This window comes from Petaurus breviceps, unplaced genomic scaffold (assembly GCF_028583685.1).
Source record: "Petaurus breviceps papuanus isolate PSGF00001 unplaced genomic scaffold, PetGlider_PUasm1.0 90994, whole genome shotgun sequence".
In the NCBI taxonomy this organism is placed as follows: domain Eukaryota; kingdom Metazoa; phylum Chordata; class Mammalia; order Diprotodontia; family Petauridae; genus Petaurus; species Petaurus breviceps.
The window spans coordinates 4,076,178-4,087,969 of NW_027187393.1; the positions used below are offsets into that span (position 1 = coordinate 4,076,178).

The window sequence follows — 11,792 nt, forward strand, 5'->3', positions numbered from 1 at the left end:
GGAGTACCAAGGAGAGCCTGGGAAAGGGGATTGGGTCTGGATGAGAAAGTCAGAAAGGCTTTGTCAGATCCAAGGGGTCCAGCAACAGCTTATGTTAAGGGAAGCCCCAATCCTCAGTACTTTCCTAATGTGTTCTTGAACACACTCTCTCATATGTATGTGTGTGTATGTGTGCGTATACGTATATATATACATATACACATGTAAATACATAGAAATATGTATTTATAAATGCTATTAATAATAGCATTTATAGAGCACATAAAGGTTTTTGAAGTGCATTACAAATGTTTTCTAATTTGATCTTCACAACAACATAGGTGCTATTATTATTCCCATTTTGCTGATAAGAGACCAAGGCAAGTCAGAGGCTAAGTGACTTAGCCCATGAGCGACTAAGCCCTGAGCTTCCAGGTCAGGCACTCTGTCCACTGTGCTAAGCTCTCTCACCCTCAATTTCCTCATTTGTAAAATGGGAATGATACTGTACCTCCCTCAAAGCAGGGTTGTTGTGAAGATCAAATCAAATGAGATAACACACACAAAGCTCTTTGCAAATCTTTAAGTGCTATATAAATGTTAGCAATTATAATAGTTAATTATTAATAATAATTTGTAGTGAGCTAGGTGGCAATGGGTAGAGCACAGCCTTGGGAGTCAGGAAGATGTGAGTTCAAATCTGGCCTCTGACTCTTGCTGGCTGTGTGCTGAGTCCTTAAGGTCCATCTGCCTCAGTTTCTTCACCTGTAAAATAGGAATAATAATAGTACCTACCTCCCAGGGTGGTTGTGAGAGCCAAATGAAGGCATGTGTAAAGCCATTTAACACAGTACCTGGCACACAGTAGGTGTTTAATACATGCTTGTTTTTCTCCCTTTCATTCTCAGAGGGTTATGGTGAGGATCAAATAAAACAATATAGATAAAGTACCCTGTAGACCTTAAGGTGCTGTATAAAAGCCACTGGCCCTAATTCTGCTAGAGCCTGGATAAGTTTGTAAACAGGGCAGCATGGAAATCCCCCGGCAGGGCCTTGGTGACTGATCAGAGTCAGGTGGCTCTGACTCACAAGTCTCATGAGCTGTGGGCAGTTCTCAAGGGCGGGCCCAGGGACTCAGATAACAGCTGGGAACCTGCAGACCAGAGAATCTGTAGCAGGGACTCTGCTCTACCTATGGTCCATAGACAGACTCTGACCCTCCCAGGCCAGGGCCTGAGCCTGCTCTCGGCTTGGACTTTCTACCAGCTTCTACGTGAACTTTGTTCCTGACCTAGACAGACTGTTGTCTCTCCCAAAGTTTTCTCTCCCCTTTGTGGACTTAAACTGAGGCTGAAAGCTGAGTAAATCAACTGGCATTAATTAAGCATCTTCTCTATGTTCCAGGCACTGAGCTAAGGGCACAGTCCTCCCCAGAACTGAAGATTCCTCCGTTAGGACAAATTAAATCCCACAAGGCAATGGGCATTTGGCTTTCATTTAGTCAGAAACTGGGCTTTAGAGCCCTTGGCACTGGGATGGTTGCCTCCCTCTTGGGAGTGGATAGATGACGTAGGAGAGAATCCAGAGCCTCAGCCTGAGTACTGGGGTGGCCCAGGGTGGGGGGCAGGGTTCGAATGGGAGAATCTGTAGACATCTAAGGTTCTAGGGCTCAGGCCTGGTGTAGCGGCAAGCACCCCAAGCGTCCTCAGGGTTTGCTGCCACCACAGGTTCTTGGATCTGCTTTGATAAAGGAAAGCAACTCAAAATGGGTTAACAAGCTTACTTTAATCAGTCAGACATATATTGTTTACCTTGTTCAGGGGAAAAGGTCAGCACCCCGAACTTCAAAGTTCACAGACAGAATTATCAAGACAGAAACAGATCTAGTAGACAGATTTCAAATTGTCCAACCATTACATCCATACCCAGTCAACATCTGGGTTTCAACATCTGGGTTTTTTTAAAGCCTGGGGGCCTCAGGACAATGGCTTCCCAGAATCCATATCAAATCACAGAACACTTCTCAAAGTGAGCCCCAAAACAAAGCTACACATCAGGGCTTATATAGCCTTCTCCTGGCTCAGAGAATGTAACAACCTTTTGGACCCACTGGCCAATCAAAAAGTATCTACTGAAAAACAAGCCTCCCACCCCAGGCTCCAGGTGCGCTTTAGCCTAGGGGCAGGGAAGATCTTTAAAATTTACATTCCCATTACACCTGGTCATAACCAGACTGGCTGAAACTGGGCAGAGAGACCAGGGCCTTCTACCACTGGCTCCCAAGAGTTGTGCCTGCCCAGCAGAGACTTCCTGAGCTGAGAACTTGACTTATCCTGGAGTCAAAGGAGAGGCCTTCCACACACATATGAAATAGCTGAGGGGCGGCTAGGTGGCACAGTGAATAGAGCACCTGCCCTGGAGTCAAGAGGACCTGGGTTCAAACCGGCCTCAGACACTTGACACGCTAGCCGTGTGACCTTGGGCAAGTCACTTAACCCCAATTGCCCTGCCCTCTTGATGAGGTATGGGCTCTGGGAGCCCCTCAAGTTCTCCTTGAGTCCTTGAGGTACAGACTCTGGGAACCTCCCCTGGACTCTTGATTAAATCATCCCATCTGATGAGGCAAATCTGTTACTAGACTTCTTGAACTGGCCTAGCCCACCATTGTTTGTGGCCTCCAGCTACTTAACACCCTTAACTGACCTCATTAACTCCTCCTGAAGACCCTCCCCAAACTCCTCCTCTAGACCATCCCTAGATTTCTCCCACAACCTTATGTATATAACACCCCATCTCACACCATAGAATAGAGAGAGCATCATAGAATGCCTTAGAAGAGGGAGGGTGCCATGGAACGACTTAGCACAGACTTACTTTGTCTAATGCAAGCGAACTTTTAATAAATTTTACTTTTCTTTGGCTGAGAAGACTTGAGCCCAATTCATTCGGCAGGACCTGGCGTGTTGGTATTTTGGGGTCTCCAGAGCAACCCTAACCCTCTTAGTGGGTAACCTCTTTACTCTCCCCTCCAAAAAGCCAAAAAAAAAAAAAGAAATAGCTGAAAAGCCTTTCAAAGGCTATCTGGCCAAGAGCAAACATCGTGGAGTCCAAGGGCAACCCTCTGGGAAAAGAAAGTCCCCAGGAGTCTGGAATTTTGGCTGCAATGTGGGGGGCAGGAATGGGGCACTCCATAAAACTGACGTCCTGACTCCCTTTGAAAAGGGAACCAAAATCGTCTCAGACTGAGCACAGAACCACAACCAGGCCAAGGGAAAAGAAGAGGTTATGGGCAGGATCTGTATTTGTTAGTAAGAAATTTGTTTATTTATTTTTTGTTTGTTTTCCTTTAAGAAATTTATTTCTAAGACTGTTCCCCAAGACGCTTGTATAGTACTTTGGTAATCCCACAGTCCAGTGATTAATCTATAATACCTACTATGTACCTAACCCAGGCTGGTCCTCATAAAATAAAAAATGAAATAATTCCTGTCTTCAAGCAGCTTAAATCAAGTCACTTAAGTTCCATCAAATTCGGTTCCTCTATTTGTAAAGTGGGAATAATAATAGCTCCTAAATGAAGTTCTAAAGAGAACCAAAGAAGTTAGATAATTCCTTCAAAGTGCTTTGCAAGCTTTAAAATATTAAATAAATTCAAACTGTTATTGTCTTCTACTGGGGGGTTAATTTTTTTTAATCCTCCTTTATCATGAACATAACAGCCATTTCAATATACAAAGAAATATAGAAAAGGAGGATTGTATATGCAACCATAAACTTCTAACATGTACAATTTTAAAATATGTACTAAATGTAACAGGATATTGCTGTGACATAATGAGAAGGCCCTTCCCCTCCCCTTGGCTGAGGTGGGAGGGACTCTGGGTGTGTACACTGCTAGACTTCTTTGATATGCTAATTAGTTTTGCTGAAATTGTTTTCTCTGTTTTTCTTGGCTTTAAGGGATAGTTCTTTGGGAGAGGAAAAGGGTAGAGATACATCAGTAAATGGGCATGGGGGTGGCCCAGTGGATTGAGTGCCAGGCCTGGAGTCAGGAAGACTCTTTTTCCCTGAGTTCATATCTGGCCTCAGACAGTTACTAGCTGTCTCGGCAAGTTGGTTAACCTTGTTTGCTTCGATTTCTTCATCTGTAAAATGGGTTGGAGAAGGAAATGGCAAACCAGTATCTATATAGCGAAGAAAACCCCAAATGGAGTCATGAAGAGTTCCACTCTACTGAACGACCACAGACATAGGGTTGTGAGGTTCGAATTAGATCATATGTAAAGCACTTTGCTAACCCCAAAATGCTGGGTAAATGAGATCTGTTATCATCATCCCAAGTACTCCTTCAAATTCTTTAAATTGTTTGAAATAAGCCCTCATATAATGTTAATATTCAATCTAACAGTAAGTAAGGCTAAAAAGGGAATGAGCTTAAAAGGGATGGGCCTTATCAGTCTCCCTGGAGGGAGGAGTGGAGATATCTTTGGGTGTGGAAATCTGATAATTATTGAAAAGAGGAAGTAGAAACCAGAAGACCTGGAAATCTCCTGACACCTGGAACCTGGGCAGAGGTAAAATAGCCCAAGGTCTAGAGTTAACTGATAGTTTCTTGCTATCAGCAAGATTTCCATCCCTCCTAGGGCTGAGCCCTAAACCTCTTTCTTTACCAAGTTCAAACATTTTCTTTTATTTTTCCTGTCTATGGGCATCTGACCTTACCCCTCCAGGAGAAGCCTTCCCCCCATGGAATGGAGGTGACCTGGGGTCCCTGAACAAAATTTTTGGCAGGTTCTGTCATGTTGGAAAGGCTTCTGAGGTCCAGGCCCAGGCAGCCTGTTGTCAGGCAATCAGCCCAAGCACTCCTCCTCAGTTCACTGGCCATTTGGTACAGAATCTCTCCTGCAATCCAGGTCTGCATCACCAACTAATTACCTGCTCAGTAGTCCACCTGGCCATCCCATTGGCTTCTCAAACTGCAGATGGCCAAACTTATTGTCTCTCCCCATCCCACCCCCAATTTATTTTCATGTCATCTACCTTTCCCAATGTATCCCTTATAAGGAATGGTTCTCTTATAACAAAGAAAAAGAAAACCAACACATCTAAAAAGACTTACATTATATGTAAGATTTCTTTTTCTCTCTCTCTGTCTTTTTTAAGGCAATTGGGGTTAAGTGACTTGCCCAGAGTCACACAGTGTCTGAGGCCAGATCTAAATCTGAACTCAGGTTCTTCCCAACTGCAGGGCAGGGTGCTCTATACACCTTGCTGTCCCTCTGTGTAGCATTTCACACCCTTTTCTCTAACCCCTGCAAAGAAGTGGGAGAGGGTACCTCCTTTTATCTTTTCTTTGGGGTCAAGTTTGGACATTATAATTTCATAGCATTATTGTATTAAGTTTACTATATATATTTTTAAATACATAATAAAAGTTCATATGTAATCCTCTTTTACTAAAAAAAAAAGTCACTGAAGTTCACAGCCTAGGATTCATTCTCAACTTTTTAAATTCAATTAAAAAAAAAGTAATAAGCATTTATTTTTACTACTCCCCCACCAAGGGAAACAAACAAACAAACAAAATTCTTGTAGTAACAAATATGTATAGTCAAGCAAACAAATTCCCACGTTGGCCTTTTCCAGAAAATGTATGTCTCATTCTGCATATTAATTCTTTTACCTTCTCTGACAAGAGATGGGTAGCATTCTTCATCATTTGTCCTCCAGAATCATGGTTGGTCACTGAATTGATCAGAGTTCCTAAGTCTTTCAAAGTTCTTTGTCTTTCCATGCTGCTGTTATGTAATAGTAATGTAATTTGAAGATCACTTTGTATTGACAAGCTAACAGGTACTTAGCACTTAGTTTCAAGTTATTATACCAAGCCCCTGGTAAGAAATAGAAGGAATGAACCTGTTGCTGACCTAGTAGCAAGGGGATGGAACAGGGAGGAGTTAATACCTTATATAAGGCAAAACACAAGCTGAAGGGTCAGAATTTCTCTTAGCAAGCATCTGGAGGCTGGGCTGCTACTTGTTTTTCAGGAGATACTTTGTGATTGGGCAGTGGGTCAAAAGGGTTGTTACATTCTCTGATCCAGGAGAAGGCTATATAAACCCTGATGTGAGGGTTTGTTTTGGGGCTCACTTTGAGAAGTGCTGTGTGATTTGACCAGACAAGTCTCCCCTCCCCCACTTTGAAAACCCAGATGTTGGTGTTTCCCTCTCTGGTAATTGTGACTAGGTATGGATGTAATGGTCAGGTAGCTGGAGGCCTGTCTGCTTGAAATATTTCTCTGTCTTCAACTTCTGCTTGTCTGTATACTCTGAAGTTCGGGGTGCTGACCTTTTTCCCCTGAACTAGGTAAATGATATGTTTGATTGATTAAAGCAAGATTGTTAACCCATTTTGAGTTGCTTTCCTTTAGAAAAGCAGATCTAAGAGCCTGTGTTGGCAGCTATCCTGGGTATGGTGGGGTGCTTGATGCTACAAAGGGCCTCTTTGGTGGGCTACAAGTTGCTCAAAGGCCCTGTGTTGTGCAAGCCAGAATTCTATCTCCTATTTCCATACTTTTGTTCAGCCTACTTTGTCTTCTGCATCCAGGACATTCTATTTCCTGCCTCTGAGCCTTTTCCCTCTAGCAGGCTGACACCCACCCTCCAACCTCCACCTCTGTGCCTTCTAGAATATCCAGCTTAGGCCCAGTTCAGTTGCCACCTCCCACAAAAAGCATTGCTTAATTCCCCCACTTCTTCTTGGTGTTTTCTTCTGAAATTACTTATCTATGTACCTGTCATTTATTTTTTTATTTTGTATTCCTTTCACCTTGAAGAGAATTTTGTGATATAGCAAATACTTAATTAATGTTTGTTGAATTAAATAGACTTGAATGGAACCCATGAAATGAACAGCAATGAAAAATAGCTATTGGCCAAGACAGTTCCAAAGGATTCATGATCAAAAATGCTATCTATCTCCAGAGAAAGAACCAATGGAATCTGAATGTAGATCAAAGAATACTATTGTTCACTTTCTGTATTTTTTGGGTTTTTCCCCCCCTTTGGATCTGTGTCTTCTTTCACAGTATAACTAATATGGTAATATGTTTTGTATGATTGAACATGCATAACCTATATCAAATAATTTTCCAGTTCAGGGAAGGGGAAGGTGAGGGAAAGAGAGAAAATTTAGAACTCAAAATTTTTAATAAGTGAATGTTAAAAATTGTCTTTACATGTAAATGTAAATATAAAAATGTAAATTTTTTAAAAATAGCTATTGGGCTTCAGTTGTCCCTTTGTGCTTTAAAATAAAGACAGTAGAAAAGGGGAAAAGGAGAATGTCAATTCACTTAACTTAGTATTCCAAGTGAGAACCTTGTCCAGCAGCCAATGAGTCAGTGCAGGGAGCTAACCATATTGAAAGAAATAATTATTAATCACCAGTGATCTGGGGAGATCAAGAGTTCCCCCTTTTTCTGTTTTCCTCATTTCAAAACCTCAGTCTCTAAAGACTGAGCTTTCTCTTCTATCTGATCCCACTCAACCTTACAAGGAATCTCTAGTTTAAAGTGAATTCCACTGGAACAAGCTTGGGTGGAGATAGATCCTTTTATCCAGATTGCCTAAGTCTAGGGGTGGTCTAGGTAGAGGGATAGACACTCAGTTCCTTAAGTGACATGATGTCACTCTTAGTCTCTCATTGGAGTTAGCTCACTTCTTGTAAAGTCTCATTAATCGTTAACCAATCAGAGACGATTGCAGTCTGTTGGAACACCTCTGGTCCAAGGGCATATAAACCTCAAGAAATGGCCATGCTTCCTCTTTGACCATCAGGAGGATGAGTCCTTTTTGTCACTCATTTGCTAGCAGTGATTGATAAAACTGATTATAATTTACCCAATAACTTTTTCTCTCAAAATTATGTTACAAGTTACAGTTGTGCTTGTGGTTTGTCCTTCATTCTCAAAGAGGACCATGACATCAGGGAGATGATGACATGACTTGCAACTGACTTTGATTTGCATGAGGGAGGGCTGTGCAAAGTCACCAGCCTCACTTTTTCTTCCAGAGCCATCAGGGTCCAGTGGCCAGATATCAATCAGGATGACTAGAGATGGCCCAGGATGCAGTGGGATTCCTTGACCCTTTTAAGCTAAGGTCTTTCAGGTTCTCACTTTGCATGACACAATACCCATTAAAACATATACACATGGGTCCTTTTCCCTTTTTTTATGACCTCTTTTTGAAGTACTGATAGTAATATTGCTGGGCCAAAGGGTAGACAAGAGTTTTTTAGCCCTTGTGGGCATAGTTCCAAATTGTTCTCCAGAATGATTAGATCAATTCACAACTCTATCAACAATGTATTAGTGTCAATATTCTTCTATAGCCCCTCCAACATCTATCATTTTCCTTTCTGTTATATTAGTCAACTTGATAGGTGTGAGGTAGTACCTCAGAGTTGTTATAATTTGCATTTCTGTAATCAGTAATGATTTAGAGAATTTTTAATATGACTATAGATGGCTTTGACTTCTGAAAACTGCTTGTTCATATCTTTTGACCATTTACCAATTATATTCTTATAAATTTGACTCAGTTCTTTATATTTTTTAAAAATGAGGCATTTGTCAGAGAAACTTGCTGTAAAATTTCCCCCCAAATTCCTGCTTTCTTTCTAATCATTGCTTTCTAATCACTGCATTGGTTTTGGGGGGCAGAATATTTTTAATTTAATAATTATTATATTATTATTCCATGCAATTTCAACCTCTCCAAGTGGGAAATAAAACAAAGAATGCACACTGATCCAATTATCACCACTTCCTGTGGCAGTTTCACTATCATAAAGTAATCACCATGATAAGGAGGCCAAAGGAGCCCCAAAACCTTAGCCAGGATTTATGCCAAGTCATAGACAAGAGTAGTACATGATGAGAAGGCATAGAAGGGTTGAAGTCTGTACCACTGGGAGAAATACCCACATCGATGAGATGGCATCCTTTGAGGAATTGAGGAAGTATTGAATATGATCTTAGACTGCTACATAGTTCTGACACAATTTTTACTTGAAGATTGAACTAAGGGGCTTCTCTTATCCCTCCAAAGAGAGTCAACCTTTGGTTTGAGGAACTTGACTAGAAGAATGGTCAACTATGGTAAGTACTGGTAGGCAAATACAGGCAGTGGAGCCTATCCCAGAAGTGTCTGGGAACCTACAATTTGAATGCAAATGTTGGCATGGTTTGTAGAGGTGGCACTCAGGAAATGCTATTGTACTGTTTTTGCTATACACATATCTCACAACCCCTTTGCAAATACAACCACCTCTGAAAGCCTGCCCTAAGTAACCTAACCCTCTGAGATCTCTCCCTTCTCTGAATTTCTGAAATTCCTAGTGTCAGTTTCACTCATTGGCTTTGCGTCCCATTCAGCTTTATCTTCTTAGTTAATCAATTCAGTTTAACTGACATTTGTGAATCACTTTATGTCTGGCACCATGCTATGTATGCCCTGAGGATACAGAGAAGGTTAATGGGTGTAAATTGGCCTATGAAGTCAGTTCTTGAAGAGGACACAGATATCCCCATGCATGATTTTAATCCAAGAAACCACATGGAAGCTTGAGGTGATTTCGGGGCTGTTAATACATGATGAAGAAAAGTTTTCTAATGGGTTACTGACCCAGAATAAATGATAACCCAGGAATTGCTGAATTGGAACTGAACAGGTATACAGAAAGACCAAACTGGCCCTCATCCCTCTTTCTTTTTCAGTTGTAAGGAGGCACAGCTACAGTGAGTTGCATCTGAGAGTCTGGAGGTGAAGTGGGGAAGGGAGGCTGCCACTATCCCCCCCACCCCCTCCCCCAGCATGGTGATTGTCAGCCAATGGCTGCTTCTGTGTCTTTGTTATTTCCTAAGCGTAGTCAAATTAATCTTCTAAGATACAAGCATTTAGACAATGTTTGGGAGCCCCTAAAGTTCTACTGATGACCAGAGGCAATAGCTGTAGCCACTCCAAGCCATAGTGGCCCCTCTGGTAAGCTGTGGCGTGATGGGCGTGGTGCTGCCCAAACATCATCCCTGCTTCCACTGGTGCTACTAAGGCTGTAGGCAAGGTTATTCCTGAGCTGAATGGGAAGCTCACAGGCATGGCCTTCTGTGTTCCTACTCCCAATGTATCTGTTGTGGATCTGACCTGCCGCCTGGAGAAACCTGCCAAATATGATGATATCAAGAAAGTGGTGAAGCAAGCATCAGAGGGACCCTTGAAGGGCATCTTGGACTACACAAAGGACCAGGTTGTATCCTGTGACTTCAACAGTGACACTCACTCTTCTACTTTTGATGCTGGCACTGGTATTGCCCTTGACCATTTTGTCAAGCTCATTTCCTGGTATGACAATGAGTATGGTTATAGCAACCGTGTAGTAGACCTCATGGTCTACATGGCCTCCAAAGAGTAAAGTGGAAAGCCATGGATCTTCATCCCCAGCCAAAAAGAGGAAATCCACCACTGGGGAGCCCACATTCCTAACCTGTGTTTGTATACTGGAGATCCTATGTCCCATTCTCATCCTTGTTCTAAAGCACCCCTGTAATAGGGGGAAGAAGCCTAGAGTCCTGTATTGTATACCATCAGTAAAGTCACCATATTCAGTGTAAAAAAAAAAAAAAGAAATAGAGCTCTGGAAAACCAGACTCTGATAAAGTCCATTGGATTCAAATAGAATTATTTGACTATGCCTTAAACCCAAATCACTTTGGCTTTCATTGATTGGCCAATAATAGGTCCCAGCCCAAGTCTCAGTTGGTTATTGTTTTTTCTATTTGTAATGGGAATGTAAATTTTTAAGATCTTCCCTGCCCCTAGGCTAAAGTGCACCAGGAGCCTGGGGTGGGAGGCTTGTTTTTCAGTAGATACTTATTTGACTGATACATATTTGACTTATTAAAGTAAGCTTGTTAACCCATTTTGAGTTGCTTTCCTTTATCAAAGCAGATCTAAGAACCTGTGTTGGCAGACACCCTGGGAGTGCTGGGGTGCTTGCTGCTACACTATTCTTGCTGGAAATTATGAGGGTCTTCCCCTCCCAGATTGATTTTTTATTTTTTCTTTTTCTTTCTTTGAGTAGGTAAAGAAGGCCATCTTTTGTCACATTTCCTATCTAGTCTTAAATCACTGAATGGGTGTTATCTCAGGCAAACTAAGATCTGAGAAAGAAAAAGGCCAATGTCTCCTACTGTATCTGGGCCCATCTCCAGTTTTCCTGACCTATGTCTTACCACTGGACTGACATGATAGGGAGGAGAGAGTGAGGCTGATGACTTTGCACAGCCCTGACTCACTTAAATCCAATTTACTTTCAAGGAGAGACATCACCTTCCTGATGTGATTGGTCCTCTTTGAGAATGAAGGACAAAAAACTAACAAATGGGGGGGGGCTAGGTGGCACAGTGAGTAAAGTGCCGACCCTGGAGTCAGGAACCCTGGTCAGGAGGACCAGAGTTCAGTTCTGACCTCAGACACTTAACACCCACCCACACACACACAAAACTAGCCTTGTAACCTTGGGCAAGTTACTTAACCCCAACTGCCCTCCAAAAAGGCAAAAAAAAAAACAACAAAACCAAAACCAAAAATCTAACAAATTGTGTACATTTTGGACCCTTTTGGACCCTATATGCTTGTTGTCAGAGATACTTCACCTGGCTCTACACTATTTTTACCTTACAGCAGGTCTTTTCCTGAACCTGAGTGGGTCACCTTGACCTCTACTAATTTTTTCTATCCCAGTTGAGTGGT

General features: G+C 42.0%; 1 pseudogene; it reads left to right on the forward strand.

Moving 5' to 3' along the window:
• The first annotated feature begins 9,129 nt into the window (after window positions 1–9,129).
• On the forward strand, window positions 9,130–10,667 carry LOC138153457 (glyceraldehyde-3-phosphate dehydrogenase pseudogene; annotated as a pseudogene).
• Window positions 10,668–11,792: the final 1,125 nt, after the last annotated feature.